At 42.4% G+C, this 15,934-nt stretch overlaps 1 long non-coding RNA gene across 3 annotated transcripts in view; it reads right to left on the bottom strand.

Moving 5' to 3' along the window:
* Positions 1–15,934, bottom strand: part of LOC134966440 (uncharacterized) — a 65,719-nt gene that overhangs the window by 35,742 nt on the left and 14,043 nt on the right. The window contains exons 2-4 of one of the 3 annotated variants that reach the window (XR_010188647.1): positions 15,037–15,154; positions 3,035–3,254; positions 197–1,707 (exon numbers count right to left, since the gene is read on the bottom strand). This is a non-coding gene — a long non-coding RNA (uncharacterized LOC134966440). The other 2 variants (XR_010188648.1, XR_010188649.1) reach the window with 2 other exon arrangements.

Below are 15,934 nucleotides of genomic sequence, written 5' to 3'. Positions count from 1 at the left end.
GAATACCTACCACAACCAAGTAGGATTACACTTTGCTCAGACTCATCTACAGCAACAGACAAAATGATATTGCACCGAGACTCATTAGTCACACTTACAAACTTGTTTCATGTGACATTCATCTGCTCAGGACAAATTAATGAGACCTTGTATAGATATACTACCTTTATTAGGGTAATTGAAGCAATACCGTACATTCACTGATACTAAAGTAGGAGTTTTTATTGCAGCAATGTTATGATTTGTTTTTGTTGTTAGTTTGTATCACAGCTGCTTGCTATCATTTAGGATGTGTTGGGAAAGATCGGATCATCAATTCATATTCACAAATGTTTTCTGTTCATGAAAATATATAAAATTACAAAATCTTTATTTTAATAGCAAAAACTAAATTACATAACGATCTTGAAAGGATAGAGGTGCCAAATTTTGTTTTTACTATATTTCTTTCTAAAGCACCGACATAACATGCAGCGCCGTACACCGAGGTGATCATGGTACAAAGAAATGGCATACAATGAGGGGAAGTGTTAACTAAAGTGTAATAACCCCAACCTACCAAGGCAAGATGTTTTTAATTATATATTTTAGAAAACGGTATTGAGATAAACACAACATTTTACATACCAAGAATGTTGTTGTTGTTTCCTAATGTGTAGCAATTGGCCCACTTCCTAGATTCTGTGATATGGTTTCCTCTTTTTCCTAGACACTACTTCCATAGAGCTGTACATTTGTATAGAGAGTGGAAAACAGGAGCTCAAGTATAAGGAAAGGTTTTCATTTTATTTTCCTTTTTTTTTTCTTCCCCACATAGAGGTCCCACCATATGTAGACACTTTACATGGCAAATCAAACACTTAAACACAATGAGCAACGCGGTATATATTATTTAAAGAGTTTCTCACACTTTACATATCCCCCACACAACAATGCTCCTGGTTCTTGTGGGAACAGTTGAGCTTCCCTGGCCTCCGTGCATAGCGTGGACTTCATCTATCGGCGTATTAAGACATAGTTTCATCTCATTTTTTAAAGTGGAAAAACCAACTGTTCAATATGTTACACAAGTCTTTCAATATAGGGGCTTGTCTGTAAATGGTCACAGTGGCCCAAACCAGCCCTGGATAGGCTGTAATTTGCATCTCTTTTTTCATAAAGCACTCAGGTTCTATACAAACGGTTCTCAGAATCCAGTCTTGACTGAAGATACCCATTGTTTCAAGCAATGATAGGAGGGAATGCTATTTACAGGGAGAACCAAAGCTGGACACACCACAACGGTCAATGATGGACCAGAAAAAACATGTTTTGATTCTACAGCCACTGCCAGCATTAATACTAACTAAAAAAATCATGCAAATATCTCCAAAGAGATACATAATGTTCTTGCAGAACAATGTGCATTGGCGTTTCAGACCATACAAACTCAGGGCATGCTGATTAGAAAGCCATTGATTAGGTGTTGTTTTGCAAGATTAAACCAATACTATTCAACCACATTACTTAAAATCGTGCCAAAAAAAAATAAAAATGAAAGGATTGTGTGTTCTACAATGCGTTTATCTACAGTTTACTGTATCCCAACAGTGTTAGAAAAGCTTTATTATATCAACTGAATTTAGGGCAGAAAAAAAAATTGGCAAGGGCTTTGCTGCAATTTACAACCCAAAGGCAAAACTGTGTGCCCTCCAATCAATTATTTTTCTGTGGGGAAAAAAAAAAAAATTACTTTCACACATTATTCCTTAACAACATGACCATTAACAATTGCAAATCTCCTTTCTCCCTATAAATACCTTAATGTAGCACTTGACTTCATGCACTTGAAAAAGGATGTTTAATTGTCCGAAATGCGTTGTGCTATACGCTGCATACTTTGACTCCTGTGGACTCTAACACCTTCTATGGGCTTATGCCTTGTGGTGTGTTGCTGAAACTGCCTGACATCGGATCAACACCACGTAGGCACACACCACCACCCTTATATGGTATGAGCCAGGAGCACCTTTATAATCTATGAGACATTTTAAACAGTGGTACAAAATCTACATGGTACCCAAACTGCCTTTTTTTTTGCTATGTTTTTTATCTGTTTTTGTGTTGTTTGTTTTTATGCATAAGGTTATGCATTGTGTCATGATACCATCTGTGCTATAAATAAATGTTTTAACTCAAAAAACAGACTATATACTTGGGTTATATCTGGATTAAAACCATTACATCTAACAAGGTTCAGTGCACATAATGCATCATATGCACTTAAACACATAGGGCCGTATTCAATAGCTGCATTCAATAGCTGTCGGAAGCTGCCGTCTTGTCGGAAGGGGTTCCGAACTATTCAAAGAGGGAATTTTTTTCTGACAAGTCGGGAATTCCTGACTTGTCGGAAAACACGTGGATCGGTGGAACAGGCGCCGATCCGTGTACTTCTGATGGAAACGGGGCCAAATCCGACAGGTTTTGGACCCATTTCCGACAATCTCAATCAGACTTTAAAAAAAAATAGTCGGATTGAGCAGGGCGTCACCCTGGCCAGGCTCCTTACTCCCGGCAGCGCCTCCCCCGCCACCATCACCCCCCGCCACAGTCAGCTCCCCTCGCTGGCCGCCGCTGTCAGCGCACCTAGCAGCCGCTGACAGCAGCAGCAGGGCAAGACACAGGGAACGACCAAATCTGACAGTCGTATTTGGCCGATCATAGAATAGCCCTTGTCGGATCCATTCCAACAAATGCATATCGGAATGGATCCAACACTTATTGAATATCCCATAGACTGAAAATAATTGTATACAATATTTGTAATAATTTTATGCATGAAAAACAAAAAACTTTGTGTACACAGAACCATTAGAAAACAAATGTGCCACTACTTCAGGTGGTTTGGATTTCAAATTTCTTCATTTCAGATTAAGGGAGACTCAACCTGTAATGCTATTAAGATAGGTGTTGGCTTTTACATTTGTGCAATAATGGATACATACAAAAAAAATATATATATATTTTGATGATGGAACTTCAGTTTTTCTACCTCGGTTTCCATGGCATGTGTTATCTTGGCTTCATCAAATGCATGAAACAGATCTCATCCAATAAAACCATGCTGTTGGGCAACATGACGTCCAGAAAGAAGACCGATCCCACTTCTGTTGCAGTGGTGGCCGTCACATAAGGTAGAGGCTCTCGATTTCATGGGGACAGGCAACAGAGTTCTTTAACGTGACATTGTACATTTTACCCCGACAACGAATCTTCATGTGAAATGGATTACAATCAACATACAATTACATTACAAATTAAATTGCAGGTACAAAGTGTTTGTTCTACTAGTAGACATTCCTTACCTGGTTCAATACCACACAAACAATTTAAAAATGGTAACAAAATCTTAAATATTCACTATCAATTTGTCACATTTGCGAAGAGTCTTCAGCAATGAAAAATTATGTAAGTAAATGGAATTCAAGGCAAGGCTACAGAGTTATTCCCTTATCCGAGAAGTGTTTAGTTGATAGGACATTGTTATGCTTAAGTCAGGACAGTACACTACCATGCCCCATCATAATTTGCCCTCTAGTGCCACTGCCTCTCCACAGGAAAATTCTATGAATTTCTGTCAGTTAAAGAAACATCACGACAGCTTTCAAAAATATCATCTGCAGCTGCTAAACCAGATAAACAGGAAGCGTGAGAAAATTCTTTAAGGCTATGCAGATAAACAGTGAAATGATAAACTTAGCTATAGAATAAAAGGACGCCTCAACGATCGCCGACGTTCCAACATCCTTGTGTCCATCAATGAAACGAGACTACTTTGCTTCAAAATAAGTGCTTGACACCAATGGTTTTCTTGAATAGTAACCAGGGAAGATGATGAAATGACATAAACTGATGAAAAGCCTCAATTACAAAAGGTAAAGTAGCCGAACCGTTGAGCAAAATCTCTGTTGGGGGATTTGATAAATTGCTCCTGGCTTTCATGGCAAAGCCCATAGGTTTGTATAGCAACAAGACATTTGCACTGGCCATTGGGAGGAGTTGAATAGAGTGAGGGCATACCTTGCAGAGTATGGAGTACTTTCACCTGAGCTTCTAGCTGTGCAGAAAATACTATTGAAATGAGACAAGGGGGTGGAGAAGAAGCATTTCTACTCTGTATAGGGAACTGAAGTTTGTCTTCTGAGCTAGCTGTCCTTAATGGGAGACATTTTGCATCTTCCATGTGAAATTCGGCAGAGAAGTGTATTTCTAGGCAGACTTTGTCCAATTTAGCATAAAACTTAAAAGTTTAACAAGTGGTAATGAAAATCACAATATCCTCTCATGCCAGCAGTATTTTATCAGAGGATGGGGCCATGGGTGCAACCTCTGTCATGATCAGACATGGAGCCTCAGGAAGGATCGCTCCGGCACTTAAGTCTCTGGCACTGTGCCAAATTCACTCACATTTCTTCAGAGATGTGTCTACAACACCATGGGGGTTATTCAACTGCAATCGGAAACTGTTGTCTTGTCAGAAAGACGGCAGTTTCCGACCTTTTTTTGGTCAGAAGGGGTTCCGACTTTTTCAATCCTTTCCAACAAATCGGCAATTCCGACTTGTCGGAAAGCATGTGGATCGGCAGATTAGCTGCGGATCCACGTGTTTTGTTAGATTCCGCTGACAAATCCGACAGGTTTTGGCCCCGGCTCCGACAATGTCAATCCGACTTTAAAAAAAAAGTAGTTTTGGCATGGTCATGAATGGCCAATCCTGTCGGTTTTGGGCGCTCATTAAATACTCAGATGTCGGATCCTTTCCGTCAGAAAGGTTCGACATCTATTGAATACACCCCTATATCTGTGGAGAGAGCACCAGCAGCCAAAAGGTAAGTTGATTACAGTGTGGACCCTCCTTGACCCATGTGTACTACACATCCTGCACCCATTATAGATACACATATGCCTTGTGATTAATTTAGCACATACCTTTTAGGAGACAAAATAAATAAAGTTTAATTTAATGATTGGGATAGATCTAAAGTTATAAAAGGCTGGATTTTATGTGATTGGTGTACAGCTAGGTAAAGTTTTTAATTTGCTTGACATCCATCTCCCCAGAGTAGCACAGAACTTCTAGAATCCAGTGCGCTTTGCTAATGAGGCCTACAGAATAGAAAATGACCCATTGTATCATCATGGATAGTCAACATAAGGAGTTCTGAAAGAGGGTACAAAAATTGTTTTGAGGAAGTACAGAGAACAGAGTTGGCTACTGCCAAGAACCCACATAATTATACCAGTTTATTTACTTTAAAATGAGATAAATACACATTTCATATTTCCATAAAACTAAATATACAAATCCTATTTTAAATATCGCATACTTTGATAACATATTGGAAAGTTAAATAGAAAGATAATAGTTCCGCATAGATTAAAGAAAACAACAACAAAAAATAGCCAAAAACAAAATGGAGCTTTGTAACTGAAAAAAGAGACACTTTAATTAACCATCATTGCTCTAATGCAGCGATATTTATATATTGTATTACTGACATTTATTAATATAGTGCAAGCATATTCATCAGTGCTTTACAATTTGGAACAAACACAGTAAGAATAAAATACTTGGTATTAACAGAGCGGTAAGAGGACACTGCACGCAAGCTTACAATCTTGCAGATCCGCTCTGTCAGTCTCTCCATTGGTTACCGGTATTCTTCAGTATTCAATTTAAAATACTTTTACTCACACATAAGGCCATTAACCATACTACACCAATGTACATCTCTTCGCTCATCTCAAAATATCTCCCAACCCGACCTCTCCGCTCTTCACAAGATCTACGTCTCTCATCTACACTCAATAGTTGCTCTCATGTACTATTGCAGGACTTTCTTCGGGCTGCACCCACTCTGTGGAACGCCCTACCACGTACAATAAGACTCTCCCCTAGTCTCCAAACGTTTCCTGAAAACTCACCTCTTCAGGCTAGCTTATCATGTTTCAGAACCGCTCACTCAACCTTCACAAGCTTTCCTATCCGATTATATCCCCACTGTACAGTCTGCACATATCCTCCACATATTTTCTCTTTCCTCACTTTCCTTTCTTTCTGACCATAGTTCATCATTTTTTGTGATGTGATATCATGTAACCCACCTAGAACCTTTGCAATTCAGTGGACAAATATGCAATAGATAGGCATTGATACACAAGGAAAGGCACTATTTCCCTATAGATTGTAAGCTTGTGAGCAGGGCCTTCCTAACTCTATGACTGTTTGTTTATTACCCAGTTTTGTTTTATCATTGTGTCCAATTGTAAAGTGCAACGGAATTTGCTGCACTATAAAAGGAACTGTTACTAGATAAATAAATCTGTAGGTAAATAAAAGTGCTTGGTGGGTTATATACACACACAACTAATTGAGGCGCTAATGTCTACACAATTTTATTAAAAATTGTATATGTATATAACCTATCCAGAAATACAACAAGCAGCAGTTAAGTCCAGTTATGTCTGTGTCCACTCAACTTTTAATTAGTGACAGCTGGATAAAACCATCTGCACTATAGAACTAAACACAATTTATTTTTGACTTTATGCGCTATGTACCTCTCAGGTGCATAAATGACTGAACACACACTTTAATCAATTAATTTGTATACCTTTTATGTATCTTAAAAAATATATATTCACAGACATTTAATAACAACTAATACGTAAACGGCATACAATGTTATATAAAAAATCGTCACGTGACTGTTATCGTGTCTGCTCTAGACATAATAATAAAATAAAATAAAAATCTAAAAAAAAGTCCATATTTATATCGCTGGATTCATCAAATAGATAATACATATCTCAATTGTAATCCGATGTAGTGATACACTGTGATTAAACCAGAATGCAACAAAGTCTCCACTTGATTGTGGGCTCACCTGTCTCTGTTCTATTGTGTCCGTATACTTGCTATTTCCAGAGTGTGCTGTCTAAAGGCAGGTGAATGAGAACATTTTAACCCCCTGATGCAAATTTTACTTGGCAGCGGGAGTGTCCGGGGTCAGGTGTGCGGCCATATACAGTTACAGTTCCCCTGCTGCTCGGGACGGATGTGCCTCGCGGCGGTGTGCACCAGCCGGCAGAGGTGTCTGTGTAGCTTGGACCGCATCTCCCTTCTAATCTCTTACGTGCTGCCGTCTCCAAACCTTGATGTGTTGCTCACGGTAGGCGCTTCTGGCATGCAGCACCACAGATTGCTCCGTGATCACAAGACGACTGGCAGCGGGTATCAGCGAGTAGACAGGTGGTAGTGGCAAATGGAATGTCCTTCCAGGGAATTTGGGGTAAATCTCTATACGGACACAATAGAACAGAGACAGGTGAGCCCACAATCAAGTGGAGACTTTGTTGCATTCTGGTTTAATCACAGTGTATCACTACATCGGATCACAATTAAGATACACATTATCTATTTGATGAATCCAGCGATATAAATATGGACTTTAAAAAAAAAAAAAAATTATTATATTATTATGTCTATAGCAGACCCGATAACAGTCACGTGACCATTTTTTTTATATAACATTGGATGCCATTTACGTATTAGTTGTTATTAAATATTTGTGAATATATATTTTTTTTAAGATACATAAAAGGTATACAAATTAATTGATTAAAGTGTGTGTGTTCAGTTATTTATGCACCTGAGAGGTACATAGCGCATAAAGTAAAAAATAAATTGTGGTGGGTTATATAATCCAGTCACACAGTTTGTCTGGGAACAGAGAGTTATTTGAGTACAGAAGGAGAACACATGCAACTTGTGTGAACTATGTATTGTACAAAGTGGTTATCGGGTACAGTATCCTAGGGATAGGCAGAGGATCTAAAAACTGAATCTTGTGGTACTCCATCTTGAGAAAGAAGTGGTGAGGAGGTACAGTAGATACAGAGAAGAAAATCCTAAAAAGAAAACCTAGGGCTTGCAGAATTTGGAATTATAATTCTGAGCAGAGAGATAGAAAATATGATTATTTGGCAGGGGCTAGAGAATTCTGACTGAGAATTTGTAGACAGCAGTGTCTATTAGGAATGCGATAGACATAAAAGATTTACACCAATGATGTTCTGCTTGTAAGAACGTTTTTGAAGATGCTGCATTTCTTTATTGTGCTATGGCTGACATTAAAGTTGACATGGAGTGTCAGGAGTAGCTGGAGCCACTTCTTCAACGACTATTGCTACTGTTTGGATGTGGTATAGCAATGTTAGAACAGGAGAATGTGGGAGAAAAGTTCAGAGTAATGCAAAAGAGCTTGCAGGTGATGAGAAAAAGGATCTTTTAAAATGGGTCAGTGAGTAAAGAATACACCTGTGCACTCGCTAGGTGATCTGTTTGGGGTCCCGAGGATTAAGTTTAAGAACCACTGGACCAGAGCAGTGGTTCCCAAAAATGGTCCTCAATGCACGTAGCATTCCAGGTTTTAAGGATATCCATGGCTGAGCACAGATGGTTATCCAAAACTAAAATCAAGTCACCTATGTCAAGGCTTGGTTATCCTTAAAACATGGACCGTTAGGGAGCCATGAGGTCCGAGTTTGGGAACCTTTAGTCTAAAGAACACAAGATCAAAACAGTGCCCTTCCAGAAAAGTCCACTGGGAAAGGCTGAGAGAGGAGGTCAGAGAAAGTAGTCTTGGCACAAGGAGAACGTAGATTATCAATGTGTATGAGAAATCACCCAGGGTGATGATTTCAGGAAATTCAGAGGATAAGAAATAAGGAAGAAGGGTAGAGAAAAGTTCAAAAAATGATTTGGATGTTCCAGGTACATGACAGATTATTACAGCAATATGCAGAGAGTTTGGGTTGAAGATCTGGGTACCACAACACAAATCTAGCTTACATTAACAAAAGTCCCTTCACCAATCATCAGCAATCTCTATTCTTACCAAACCTACACTACTGCACCACGGATAGGACATAGAGAGACCATGTAGTGTTGCTGCCCATAAAAAACAATCAGATCCTAGCATTCATTTCTCTGACGTCCTAGTGGATGCTGGGAACTCCGTAAGAACCATGGGGAATAGACGGGCTCCGCAGGAGACTGGGCACTCTAAAAGAAAGATTAGGTACTATCTGGTGTGCACTGGCTCCTCCCTCTATGCCCCTCCTCCAGACCTCAGTTAGAATCTGTGCCCGGCCAGAGCTGGATGCACCTAGTGGGCTCTCCTGAGCTTGCTAGAAAGAAAGTATTTGTTAGGTTTTTTATTTTCAGTGAGATCTGCTGGCAACAGACTCACTGCTACGTGGGACTGAGGGGAGAGAAGCAAACCTACCTGCGTGCAGCTAGCTTGTGCTTCTTAGGCTACTGGACACCATTAGCTCCAGAGGGTTCGAACACAGGGCCTGACCTCGATCGTCCGTTCCCGGAGCCGCGCCGCCGTCCCCCTTGCAGAGCCAGAAGAAGGAGATAAAATCGGCGGCAGAAGACTCCGGTCTTCATTAAGGTAGCGCACAGCACTGCAGCTGTGCGCCATTGCTCCCACTGCACACCACACACTCCGGTCACTGTAGGGTGCAGGGCGCTGGGGGGCGCCCTGGGCAGCAATAAGTATACCTTTTGGCAATATATACACATAATACAGTCTGGAAAACTGTATATGTGTAAAACCCCCGCCATTTTTAGTCAGAAACATTACAGAAGCCCGCCGCTGAGGGGGCCGGGCCTTCTTCCTCAGCACACCAGCGCCATTTTCTCTTCACAGCTCCGCTGGAAGGAAGCTCCCCAGGCTCTCCCTGGCAGTATCCTGGTACACAAAGGGTGAAAAGAGAGGGGGGGGCACATAAATTTAGGCGCAAAAATTTGTATATACAGCAGCTACTGGGTAAACACTGAGTTGTAGTGTAATCCCTGGGTTATATAGCGCTGGGGTGTGTGCTGGCATACTCTCTCTCTGTCTCTCCAAAGGGCCTTGTGGGGGAACTGTCCTCAAATAGAGCATCCCCTGTGTGTGTGGTGTGTCGGTACGCGTGTGTCGACATGGCTGAGGTAAAAGGCTCCTCTAAGGAGGTGATAGAGCGGATGTGTGTGAGAGAGGGTGTCTCCGTCGACAACGCCGACACCTGTTTGGATATGTGTAAGTGCTAAGGTGAATTTATTGCACAAAAGGTTAGGGAACAGACAGGAAATCTAACCATGTCTGTCCCTATGTCACATAGAACTTCAGAGTCTCTCAATGCTCACTATCCATAATAACAAACACTGGTATCGACATGGAGTTTAACTCCACTTTCGACTACGATAATGCAAAGTTACAGCCAAGATGGCTATAAGGTATTCAATAAATGATTATTGAAATAATAGATGATTTGCATATCACTGATGACTCATCTGTCCCTGACAGGAGAGTACACATATTAAGGGGAAGAATGCTGAGGTAAATTTCCCTCCTCTCATGAGGAAAAAGAGCGGGAATCTCCAGACAAGAGATGGCAGCTTCCCACAAGAGAATTCTCAGGCTGTATCCTTTCCCCACTAGGGCCAGGATATGTTGAGAATCTTCCCCTGGGGTGTCCTGTTTGCACAGATGGTAGCACTTGCTATTCTCAGGGATCCTGCAGATAGCGTGCACATTCTAGTATACTACCCAGACCGGCGATTGTGTCGGCATGGGTTTATAGCGCTGTGGCAGCGTGGACAGGTACCTTATCAGCAGAGATGAGACCCTAGTATGCAATATAAATATATTAAAGATGCTGTCTTAAGTGATAGATATATAGTTATTAAGCATGCCCAAAGAGACATGAGTATACTGGGTCCTAGAGTCAAAGCTATGTCGATCTCTGCTTGACGTGTCCTGTAGAATATGCATTGGACAGATGATGCCGACTTAAGAGGCATATGGAAGGCTGAGGATTGTGTGGAGAAGGGTTCTCGGGCCTGGTCTCCATAGCTATAGCTGGTAATTCTGCTAGTTTGCCTTATATTCCTGCACAGCCTAAGAAAGCACAACATTATTAAATGCAGCCTTTCGTATAAAGAAACAAGAAAGTCTGAGGGGCGTCCTTTCTTGTCAGAGCTGGGCAGCTAGTTCCCAGGAACAGAAGTCCTCCCCGGCCCCTACAAAAATCCATCAATGTCGCTGGGGCTCCACAGGCGGAGCTAGGCCCGGTGGGGACACGCCTTCGTAAGTTCAGCCACAAGTGGGTTCACTCCCTGTTCGATCCCTGGGCAATAGATATTGTGTCTCAGGGATACAAGCTGGACTGTGAGAAGATGCCCCCTCACCGACGGCCCTGCGGGCTTCCCCCCAAAAGAGGGAGCCAGTGTTATCTGCAATTCACAAATTGTATCTTTAACAGGTGGTGGTCAAGGGTCCCCTCCTTCAACAAGAGGGTGTTATTATTAGACCATGTTGTAATCCCGAAACCAGACGGTTCGGTCAGACCCATATTGAATTAAAAATCCCTGAACATATACCTGAGAAGGTTCAAGTTCAAGATGGAATCGCTAAGAGCGGTCAGTGCAAGCCTAAAAAGGGGGAGACTTTATTGTGAATCGGGACATAAGGGATGCATACCTTCAGGTCCCCATTTATCCACCTCATTAGGCGTACCTCAGAATTGCGGTACGGGATTGTCATTACCAATTTCAGATGTTGCCGTTTGGTCTCTCCACGGCCTCGAGAATATTCACCATGGTAATGGCGGATATTATTGTGCTCCTGCGGAAGCAAGGTGTCACTATTATCACGTACTTGGACGATCTCCTCATAAAAGCGAGATCAGAGAGAGAGAGTTGTTGCTGAACAGCGTATCACTTTCTCTGGAAGTGTAACGGCAACACGGCTGGATTCTATATGTTCCAAAGTCGCAGTTATTTCCTACAGCTCATCTGCCTCTCCTAGGCACGACCCTAAGCACAGACCAGAAAAGGGTTATCTCCCGATAGAGAGAGCTCAGGAGCTCATGACACTGGTCAGGAATCTATTAAAACCAAAACAGGTGTCAGTGCATCACTGCACTTGAGTCCTGGGAAGGATGGTGGCATCATACGAGGCCATCCCCTTAGGCAGGTTCCATGCGAGGACCTTCCAATGGGACTTACTGGACAAGTGGTCCGGATCACCTCTTCAGAGGCATCGGTTAATCACCCTATCCCCCAGGACCAGGGTGTCTCTCCTGTGGTGGCTGCAGAGTGCTCACCTTCTCGAGGGCCGCAGATTCGGCATTCAGGACTGGATCCTGGTGACCACGGATGCAAGCCTCCGAGGGTGGGGGGCAGTTACACAGGGAAGAAATTTCCAAGGTCTGTGGTCAAGTCAACTGACTTGCCTTCACATCAATATCCTGGAACTAAGGGCCATATACAACGCCCTAAGTCAAGCGGAGATCCTGCTTCGCGACCAACCGGTTCTGATCCAGTCAGACCGCAGGGGTTCATGTAAACCGCCAAGGCGGCACAAGGAGCAGGGTGGCGAGGGTAGAAGCCACCAGAATTCTTCGCTGGGCGGAGAATCAAGTAAGCGCACTGTCAGCAGTGTTCGTTCCGGGAGTGGACATCTGGGAAGCAGACTTCCTCAGCAGGCACGACCTCCACCCGGGAAAGTGGGGACTTCATCAGGAAGTCTTCACGCAGTTTGCAAATTGATGGGAACTGCCTAAGGTGGACTAGATGGCGTCCCACCTCAATAATAAGCTAAAAAAGGTTTTACGCCGGGTCAAGGGACCCTCAGGTGATAGCTGTGGTCGCACTAGTAACACCGTGGGTGTTCCAGTCGGTCTCTGTATTCCCTCCTCTTCCTCTCATACCCAAGGGCTGAGAATTGTAATAAAAGGAGGAGTGAAAACAATATTCTTTGCTCCGAATTGGCCAAGAAGGACTCGGTACCCGGAGCTGCAGGAAATGCTCTCAGAGGACTCAGGGCTTCTGCCTCTCAGACAGGACATGTTGCAACAGGGGCCCTGTCTGTTCCAAAATTTACCGCGGCTGCATTTGACGGCATGGCGGTTGAACGCCGGATCCTAGCGGAAAAGGGCATTCCGGATGCAGTTATTCCTACGCTGATAAAGGCTAGGAAAGACGTGACAGCAAGACTTTTTCACTGTATATGGCGAAAATAGGTTGCTTGGTGTGAGGCCGGGAAGGCCCTACAGAGGAATTCCAGCGGGGTCGATTCCTGCACTTCCTACAGTCAGGAGTGACTATGGGCCTAAAATTAGGATCCATAAAGGTCAAGATTTCGGCCCTATACAGTTTTTCTAAAAATGAACTGGCTTCACTGCCTGAAGTTCAGACGTTGTTCCGGGGGTGCTGCATATTCAGCCTCCTTTTGTGCCACCGGTGGCACCTTGGGATCTTAACGTTGTGTTGGATTTCCTGAAATCCCACTGGTTTGAGCCACTTAAGACCATGGAGCTAAAATATCTCACGTGGAAAGTGGTCATGCTATTGGCCTTAGCTTCGGCTAGGCGTGTGTCAGTATTGGCGGTTTTGTCATGTAAAAACCCTTATCTGATCTTCCATATGGACAGGGCAGAATTGAGGACTCGTCCCCAATTTCTTCCTAGGGTGGTATCATCGTTTCCTTTGAACCAGCCTATTGTGGTGCCTGCGGCTACTAGGGACTTGGAGGATTCCAAGTTGCTGGACGTAGTCCGGGCTTTGAAAATGTATGTTTCCAGAAAGGCGGGAGTCAGAAAGTCTGACTCGCTGTTTATTCTGTATGCAGCCAACAAGGTTGGCGCTCCTGCTTCGAAGCAGACTATTGTTCGCTGGATCTATAGCACGATTCAGCTGGTTCACTCTGCGGCTGGAGTGCCGCATCCAAAATGGTGAAAGCCCATTCCACAAGGAAGGTGGGCTCTTCTTGGGCGGCTGGCGGAGGGGTCTCGGCTTTACAGCTTTGCCGAGCTGCTACTTGGTCGGGGTCAAACAAGTTTGCTAAGTTCTACAAGTTTGATACCCTGGCTGAGGAGGACCTTGAGTTTGCTCATGCGGTGCTGCAGAGTCATCCGCACTCTCCCGCCCGTTTGGGAGCTTTGGTATAATCCCCATGGTCCTTACGGAGTTCCCAGCATCCACTAGGACGTCAGAGAAAATAAGAATTTACTCACCGGTAATTCTATTTCTCGTAGTCCGTAGTGGATGCTGGGCGCCCGTCCCAAGTGCGGACTCTCTGCAATACATGTATATAGTTATTGCTTAACTAAAGGGTTATTGTTATGAGCCATCTGTTACTGAGGCTCAGTTGTTGTTCATACTGTTAACTGGGTATGGTTATCACAAGTTGTACGGTGTGATTGGTGTGGCTGGTATGAGTCTTACCCTGGATTCCAAATCCTTTCCTTGTTGTGTCAGCTCTTCCGGGCACAGTTTCCTTAACTGAGGTCTGGAGGAGGGGCATAGAGGGAGGAGCCAGTGCACACCAGATAGTACCTAATCTTTCTTTTAGAGTGCCCAGTCTCCTGCGGAGCCCGTCTATTCCCCATGGTCCTTACGGAGTTCCCAGCATCCACTACGGACTACGAGAAATAGAATTACCGGTGAGTAAATTCTTATTTTCTCTTTTGCACCCTAGAACATTATAGACAGAAGGTGATTGATTGCTATGGCCAACACTACCACTTGTCTGTTTTAAAAGCGCTAGTAAATGTACACCCATGTGTATTGCTGGCGAAAGGATATCCTTTAAAATAATGACAGACATGTCTAACACAAACCTGCTCAACAGGCAGTCCTATGTAGACAAAATATTTTTTGAGGCTATTCTTGAGAATTTGACCTGTAATGGATGTTTTTTAACATTTCTATACTTACATGTAAATAACATAGTGCAAAAAGAATTATATATATATATATATATATATATATATATATATATATATATATATATATATATATATATATTTTTTTTTCCCTTATATACACACACGTTTGGAAACGGCTTGCTCAGCTAGCACAGGGGTGTGCATCGTATGTGATTGCTGTAGTGAACACACTGCCTGTCCTATAAACTGGCATGTACAATACATACTCACAGAGAAGGACGTTTGCATCCACCATCCAATTGTGCTCACTCCATTGTAAGCCTCCAGAATGTCTGAAGTGACAACTCCATTCCGGTAGTACCGGGGACTTCAAGAGAGATGTTGCTGCCTATAGAACATAAGAGTAATATAACATTCATATTAAGAGCAAACCAGCAGATAACAAATACTTTACATTCAGATTATGGAGCACAAGTGTTTAAAATTAAAATGAATATTTCCTTTCCATGCTTATAGCCGCCAAAAGTTCTTACTAGATCAGTTCATTTACGGATTAGAAAAATTAGGGATTCATTTAAATTAGCATCTTTCAAAACATAAGTTTTATCCCAACGCACACAAACACAATATAATAAATTCACAATCACAAATGTCATATTTTTCTTTCAAGAAAATGTAGATGGCTTTAGAATTGAAGGAATGTTATAGCCTGTACAACAACAAAGTTAGTTAAGGGCACCAACTACATTACAGAAAAATACATTTAAGAAAAAACAAAAGAAAAAAAAACCCCCAAAACAGTAACTCTGAATATGTGATGGTGCTCCTCCTTTCTCAGTATTCAGACTTGTGAACTTTCTTAGCCTGCAGATTCCTCTTTCCAGGGAGTTAGGGTTAGATTTACTAAACAGTGGATTTTTAAAACACACGATTTTTGACGATTTTGGCTGCTATATTTAAAAGGTCAATTATACCTCTTTCACATAGCGAAATAACCTGGGTTATTGCTGGGTCATGGCTCAGTGTGAAAGGGTCCCCAATAAATAACCCTGGCAATTCAGGGTAACAAGGCAGTATAAACAGGTGACCTAGGTCCCATTTACAGCACAGGGAGAGATGGAACACCCGCCAACAGAACAGTTAACACTGCACTGATGTAAACAGGGCC

This window comes from Pseudophryne corroboree, chromosome 10 (assembly GCF_028390025.1).
Source record: "Pseudophryne corroboree isolate aPseCor3 chromosome 10, aPseCor3.hap2, whole genome shotgun sequence".
Classification (NCBI taxonomy): Eukaryota; Metazoa; Chordata; class Amphibia; order Anura; family Myobatrachidae; genus Pseudophryne; species Pseudophryne corroboree.
The sequence above is the reverse complement of the archived record's forward strand: the minus strand, read 5'-3'. Positions and strand labels throughout refer to the sequence as shown.